The sequence below is a fragment of the Hipposideros armiger genome, unplaced genomic scaffold (assembly GCF_001890085.2).
Source record: "Hipposideros armiger isolate ML-2016 unplaced genomic scaffold, ASM189008v1 scaffold_707, whole genome shotgun sequence".
Classification (NCBI taxonomy): Eukaryota; Metazoa; Chordata; class Mammalia; order Chiroptera; family Hipposideridae; genus Hipposideros; species Hipposideros armiger.
In genome coordinates this window covers 513,653-521,568 of record NW_017732057.1, presented here as the reverse complement: position 1 = coordinate 521,568, position 7,916 = coordinate 513,653, and the positions used below count along the sequence as shown (strand labels likewise).

General features: G+C 35.9%; 1 long non-coding RNA gene across 1 annotated transcript in view; it reads right to left on the bottom strand.

Annotated features, from left to right (window-relative positions):
- The window catches only part of LOC109373327 (uncharacterized), a 436,631-nt gene that overhangs the window by 4,702 nt on the left and 424,013 nt on the right, over positions 1-7,916 (bottom strand). The gene's annotated exons all lie outside the window — the stretch shown is intronic.

Sequence of the window (7,916 nt, the reverse complement as noted above, 5' to 3'; positions counted from 1 at the left end):
TGGGTAGTGTGTGTGTGTGTGTGTGTGTGTGTGTGTGTGTGTGTGTGTGTAGGGGGAAGGGAAGAAAGATGGAGAGAGGGAGAGAGGGAGAGGGAGCGAGAGAGAGACTTGTTCCAGGGAAAAATAACTTTCACCTGAAATACACATAATGGGAGATTATCCTGCTAAATTTAGATTACTTAAACCAGGATTCCTTAATGCAAGATTACAGAAAATTCCATCTAGTAATTCATATGGTTTTATCTGATAACACTAGTTTATTTACTTGCCAAGATTTTTCTTTTTGACATTAGCTGCCAGGAACTTTAGAGCCAAATTTTCTGGCTCACACCCACATTAAATGTGTGGCTCCTTATAAATTAAATTATTTATGGTCCTGTGTTATATTCAGTCTTTTATAATCTTTTCTATATGTATTGCTCACTTTTAATTCAGGCTAATTTATCATATTTTATTGTGCTTTACAACTCATTTCTAAGGCTTCTGCAATAGTAAATAGGTATTAATATGAAAATCTTTAAATTGTGAATTCATTGAATATCTCCCATTCTCATTTCACTTCTTTCTTTTAAAGATATAACAAGGTATTGTGTGCTCACTGTCTGCCAGGAGCCAAAAATAGATTGGATGTGGAGTTTAGTTGCTAGTCTGAGAGGTCCCTCTAACTTACTTGGATTCTTCTAAAATCTCTTAAACAAACTTTGCCTTTCACATTCCAAGGGATTTTAGTCTGTTTCTGGTTCTCCTTCACATTTATAAGCCTTTGTATCATGCACTCTAGTTTACAAAATATTTTACAGTGCTTGTTAAGCAATGTTCCTACCTCATGTCTCCAACCGTTCTAATCCATCCTGCAAAGCTATACAATGTAATTTTCTTGAAATACTATTTTTATCTTTCTCAAGAACCACTATCTGTCATCTTAAGGTGAAACTCTTTTGCCCAGACTCTAACAGTTCTTGTCAGTTAGCCCCATCTTACTTTTACAAATAATTCTTCTCTTCGCTCTCCAACATGAACCTTCCTCTTCAGTTGCTGTTGTTCTAATTGTTCCACAGCAGTGCCATTTTCATTCCTGTACCCCACATGCTGTTCATGCAGTTTCCATTGCCTAGAATACCCTCCCTGCTCTTCTCCAATTCAAATCCAATTCAATTTTTAAGACTCAGTTAAGCCGTGGTTCCTTCAAAAATGTCCTGAGTCTCGGAGGTTGTTCCCCAACCAATGTGCTAGTTGTTTCATGAATTTTTTCCCCCACTTTCTTCAACTGAAGAACGTATGTCTTGATGGCAGGCATACTATTGCATCATTCTCTTGGGTCATGTCACTAAGCACAGCATTGAAAGTTAGTATAAAATTAGTGGAGATTTAGTGAGCTTTGATCACTTCACACCATAATCAAGTACTCAGCCAGGCCTATCTATTCTAGAATCAACCCCAGTGTTTCATGATGATAACACTGAATCAAATTTGCAGTGCAATCAGAGTATCCACCTCTGACATAGATGAAAATGCCCGTGACCTGTGTTTGGTTACTATAAATTACGACTGAATATGGTCGTGGGAAAATATCTCCATACAGAACTGTCAAAAAGAATGAATTTGGGTTTTCTTTTCATAAATAAGGGACGCATCTTCCTTTTGAGGAGTCTGAAAGTTAGTCAGAGCTTTCCAAGATTCATATGCCCTTAATGCCACATTTCCAGGGAAATCCACTATTAATATCAATATATGGCATGAATGCTAGCATTTCCTCTTTCTCACACTTAGCATAGGCATACCTCCTGACTCATGTCATTTACGTGACCAAGTGGGCCAGCTGACAAGAGGTCATGCTAATCCTTTCCTCTTTGAAGACCCTTCTTGCTATCACATAGGTCAAGGTGCAAACTTGGAACCAGAACAAACTGAGAACAATTGACAGGTCAGCTAGTCTCTTTAGGTGCTGACTTGCTTCATATAAAAAATTACACCCTATGTCCCTTTGGTGCTGCATTGTTCTGGAAACTTTGGTTAGGAGTTTGTTCTGGAAGCCATGAGTAGCCACTGCAAGTTTGTGAGTTGAAGATCGGTATAAGCTTATAATAAAATGCCCATTAATGAGTGTAGAAAAGAATAATAAAGTTTTCAACAAATTCCCTTTTTGCAGTCACTTTTACTAATAACTGATCCAGGCAAAAATCAACAATGGATGATAAAAACATTTGGTTGAGGGCCGGCCGAGCGGCTCAATTGGTTAAGAGAGCGAGCTCTGAGCAACAGTTTCACTGGTTCGATTCCCACATGGGCCAGTGAGCTGCACCTGAGCTGAGCTGCTGCTGAGCTGCCAACAGGTAACAGGATGGTTCAGCTGGTATGAGCACGTGCTCCTAACAACAAGGTTGCTAGTTCGACTCTCACATGGGATGGTGGACTACACCCCCCGCAACTAAGATTGAACATGGCACCTTAAGCTTAGTGGCTGAGAGATGCCAATGGGCAGCTGGATGGCGACTGGACTTGGAGCTGAGCTAGCTGTGTCCTGTACAACTAAGACTGAAGGCCAACAACTAGGCTGGCTGTTCCCCTTCCCCAATTCCCCAACACTGTTCCCCTTCCCCAATTCCCCAATAAAATCTTAAAACAACAACAACAACAAAAAAAACACTTGGTGAATGTTTGATGGGATGGGAATTAGCATATCTATAGTTTCAAATTACCTCCCACAGACTATTAATTATTTGTGAAGGGGAAAATGGCAACTGTATAATGGAGAAACCTGCCAAACGCCACTAGTCAAGTAATGAAAATTAACATCACCGGTAACAGAACAATCTGATAGCGTGTGCCTGCCATTACAGTGCGCTGACATGACAGCATTGCTTATGTAGCATTGCTGCCAAAAATGCATCACCTGAGTCTAATCATGAGGGAAAAAATTGAAAAGCTTGGATTGAGGTACATTCTGTAAAATAACCATCCTGTACTCTTCTCGTCAAAACTGTCAGCAATGAGTGACAGTGATCCTGTGCTGGATTTTTTTTTCTTTTTTTCTTTTTTTTTTTTTGCTATGAAGAACATTTTTTGGAACAACTGGTGAATTATGAATATTAGTTGTTGCTGTATCATTGCTAATTTACTATGCATTTTGTACTGTGATTATACGTGGATGTCCTTGTTCTTAAGAGCTACATTCTGAAGCATAAAGAATCATGCTTTCAAACAGTTCAGGAATAATATACATAAAATACACATATGTGTAGATATAACACACATACTGGAGGTGCCAAAAAATGTATACATATGACTTGTATTCATCCTTTGGTATATATTATTGCAATTTTCATACAGTTTTTCCCTTTCTTAAAATGTGTATACATTTTTTGGCACCCTGTGTATATCATCTACACATATAATATGCATATATTTATATATTTACATATAATATGTGTAGATAGAATATGTGTAGATATAAATATAAATATATGGAGAGAATAGTCATGATGGTGAAGGGAATATGAGAGTTCACTGTACTATTCTAGTGAGTCTTCTCTAACTCAATGTGTTAGCAGAATTATGGTCCCCTAAAATGTCTACATTCTAATCACCAGAACATATGAATATGTTAGGTTACATGGCAAAGAGCCTTTAGTATTACTAATAGAATTAAGCTCGACAGCTAAATTTGAGATGGGGAGATTATCCTGGGTTATCCCAATGGGCCCAATGTAATCATTAGGATCCTTGTAAGTGGAAGAGGGAGACTGGAGAGGGAGAAACAGAAATGGCAACATGAGGACTCAGCCTGATTTGGCTAGTTTTGAAGATGAGGAAGGAATTCAGATGGCCTCTAGAAAGTGAAAAAGGTAAGGGAAAACCTAAAGAAAAATATAAATGCCTAAAGCCTCCAGAGGAAGATGGCCCTACTGAAATGTTGATTTTCCCTAAGTGAGACCCATTTCATACTTCTGAGCTCCAGAACTGTAAGATAGTGAATTTGTACTGTCTAAGCCACTAAGTATGTGGAGTTGATTACAGAAGCCTTAGAAAACATATAGGCTTCTCTCTTTTTTTCCCAAAAATAAGTGATTAAAAAGAGGTTATCATCAGAATGATTTTTAAGACTGCTATTTTTGGAAACACAGTGTTGAATTGGGAAGGTAAGATATTATCTACAGGATTTGTAATCTTTTGTAAACTTGATTTCTACCACAAATGAAAAAGGAGAACAAGAGTAGTGCAACTGGTGATTGCCACATTGCAGAAGTACAATAAGACCAAGAGAAAGTGAGGCAAGAAAAGAGAGAATAAAGTTTTCATCTTGAGAGTTCTTGGGTACTTATCAAGAGACAGAAAAAAGGAGATAGATTTAAATATTTATTTATATATTATCTATGTGTGTTTATAGGTATAAAGTGTCATTTGGAGCACGTGAAGCATTACAAAGGGGACTGAATTTTAATACTGCCTCTGCCCCTGCAATTTGTATAACTGGGAAATAATAGAAATTCTCTGAGCCTCAGACTTCTCAACTGTACAAAAAAAATAAAAAATAAAATGACATCTATCTTGACGATTGCTGTAAGAATTAAATGAAAACATACAAATACTTAAAAAGAGGGGTTAGTATAAAATGGGTGGTCAATAAAGAGAGCAGTCAATATATTTATTATTGTTAGTGGCATTATTTTTCTGTTACTTACGCTACTGTTGCTGGGGCACGATGACACTGAACTTTCGATTCTCTCATCTTTTGGTTCCTTTCCATCAATCATTTTCTGCCTCCTCTCTCTCTGTCCACCCCTTATAATCAGGCATTTCTTAATTTTTAACACTCAACCCTATATTTGTTTCCTGGATGGCCTTTTTTACTTTGATTATTTAAAATATTAATATATCTATCCAATTGAGTTTTCATGTCTGAGTTGCATCATCAAAGTCACAGAAAGAAAGAAATGTCAATTATACTTTTAAGAGATTTGCAGGGAAAAGAAGAAAGAAGAATAGGAGTGGTGGCTTAAGAGAAATATATACCATTGAGAAAAACTAGTTTTATTATTTTGATTTGATTATATTTTGAAGAATGAGGGAGTTTTTGTTGATTTACACACTCAGGGGAATTTGCTGGAGGAAATAATAAAAATAAAAGGAAGAGAAAGATGATTGAAGAGGCAAGACATCAGTGGACATTTAAAAACATGGGATCAAGGGAGACTTGGAGGGGGAACTAAGTATGATGTATATGATGGGGAGGTGAGAACACAAATTCCCCAGAATTGAATTAGGATTCACTTAGGATGGGTTCGCTACAGAGATACATTGAAAGATAAACTCAATTCTTTAAAGCTTTTTGTTTCCAGAAGCTGCAACTCTCAGGCACTGGTTGACAGTTGTTATGTATAGTGCTTCTTATGTCGAAGGAGCCTACGCTGGAATAGACTTGAAGTCATTTTAACAATTGCAATGTTCATTATGTGACCAAAGGGCCATCTGTGCATCAGACAAAATGACACAAGGCAATTTGAAGCCCACCAGGCCTTTTCCTTGAACTTTAAAAAAGCAAATGAGTAGGTGAATTGTGTGTGTGTGTGTGTGTGTGTGTTAACAGTCTCCAGATAAAGCTTTTTGCACATTATGAAAGTCTAAGAGATCTTTATAATATTTTCTCTGTGAGGCTAATACACAGAGAGCACTCTGTGTAGCTGTGCTTTCCCTGGTCCTCCGGGAACAGTCCTCAGCATGCAGCAAACATTCACAGTAAGGTGCACTGTGAATTTCTGAAGGCCTCCATAACTGAAGACAGTAGGTCATTCACAATAATGTTAATGGCAAAACTGCCGGAAATGGGCCACATGCCCTAACTCAAGTGACCTTCTTTTTAAAAAGTCATAAAAATGACTGTATAAAAACCCAATTCTACTCTAACACATGAATAGGATTTGTATTCATGGTCTATAGACTATAGTCTGAAAGAAGTCTAATAGGAACCAGCTGTGTTGTGTAACAGGGAAACCAAGCCAACAGAGGCGGCATGTCCTAGAAGACCACAAGATGGCAGCCTCTTCATGTTTAACTCTGGTGTGGTTTCCCTCAGCCAGTCGGCAGGGTTTTCATTTTAGGGGCACAAACATCAGGGTAGAGGGGAAAACTGGGAGAAGGGATACAATCAAGGACTACAAAGTAATGAAAAACAATTTATTTTCATATATATATGAATATATGTGAAAAAATACATAAATATATATAATATAAATATATATATAATAATAATAATAAATATATTAATTTATTTTGGTTTGTCCTCAAGAAGATGCTCTGCCCCAAAGTTCCATCTGCATTGACTGTTGGGCTTGGTGGGCCTCAGGCCACATGGGGCCAGTTGGGGCCTAGATCAAAAGCAGAGTAATTTTCCTCCTGGTTGTGGCAGCACCTTAACTCAAAGGTTCTGTTTGCCCCTGCATGGGAGGATTCTTTCTTGTACTTTTTCTCTTCAGCTTTCTAAGTGATTGAAAAGTCACTTTATATTTTATTTAAATTTTAATTTCAATTTAATTTTCTCCTTTTACCATACGTTTTTCACTGTATAATTTATCTTACTGAAATTTCATAAAAGGCAAAATAATTTCATTTAATATAGTCAGTAAATATGTTTGAAGTTCTTTTGTAAAACCATTTCATTTGACATACCATATATACTAAACAAGGCAAATTTTAAAATATACCAAAAAAAAAATGAAAAAGAATAACGTAAAGCAATAAAATTGTATTACCACCCAAAGATAAACCCTGTTAACTGCCTTATAATACCCCACATCTATGTAAATAGAATTATTTTTCAAAATGGCATTTTACTATATATAGATGCTGTTTTATACATTGTCTAAAAAATTTAACAGTGTATTAGGTACATTTTTCTATTGTCAAAAATGTATTTCCATAAATTTTAAAGGTTACATAGTATTCTATTGTGTCAATATGCTATAGTATATTTAATTAAGCCTTTACAACAAATGTGTTTTTAAATAGATCACAATTCTGTAAACGGACAAAGAGGAGATTAAGAAAGGATAGAACAGAAGAATGAGCAAAGGCAAAAAGTTGAGGGAGAAACACAGAGGAAAAATACAAGAAAAGAAAGACAAAAACAAGAAGGAGAAGTAAGGGACATGTGAAAATGAAAAGATGGAAAGGGGTAACGGGAGAGACAGAAAATAAAAGCAGAAATGGCAGTCAGTAAACCATCATTTTTTATTTGAGTCACAAGTTTCAAATTATCAGGCTTTATTTTTGTCCTTCACAATATTAAGTTGTTAACAGACAAATGCCCTATAGTTTTCTTTATCTGAAAGGCTGGTAAATTTTCACTGAAGAACATGGTAAAAAATGATAGAGTGGATATTAATAATGAAATCAGTCTCTGGTTGCAGCTAAGGAACAGACAAACATAAACCTATAATTTAGAATTAAGCAGAGGATCAAATCTCCAGGGGAAAAAATACACAAAAATATTTCTACTTTTAGTTCATTTCAACAATAAGACTCTGAAGAGAATGTAAGTCCCTGACATGATAATTAATATGATGTCTGTGAAATAGAATTATATTGTATTTAAAATGAAAAAAAAAACATGTAGATTAAAAAAACACATGTATCCATATTTTATTACATGCAGACTAAAAGAAGTGGAAGGATATACATACTGAATTGAGACTGGCTGTAAAACCAAGGTCTAGGGATGGTAAAAGAATAGACTTAATTGCTATTTTTATAGTTTTATATTTTTTATAGTATGCAATGTATTGTGTTTACAAATAAAAATACTAAAAAGAGAAAATGTCAGCTCACTAAGCACAGATTATTCATGAGTAGAAAGGGAGGTGGATGATTCTGCAAAACACCTAAATCATGACTGACAGGAATTGCTACTCTGGTCTCAT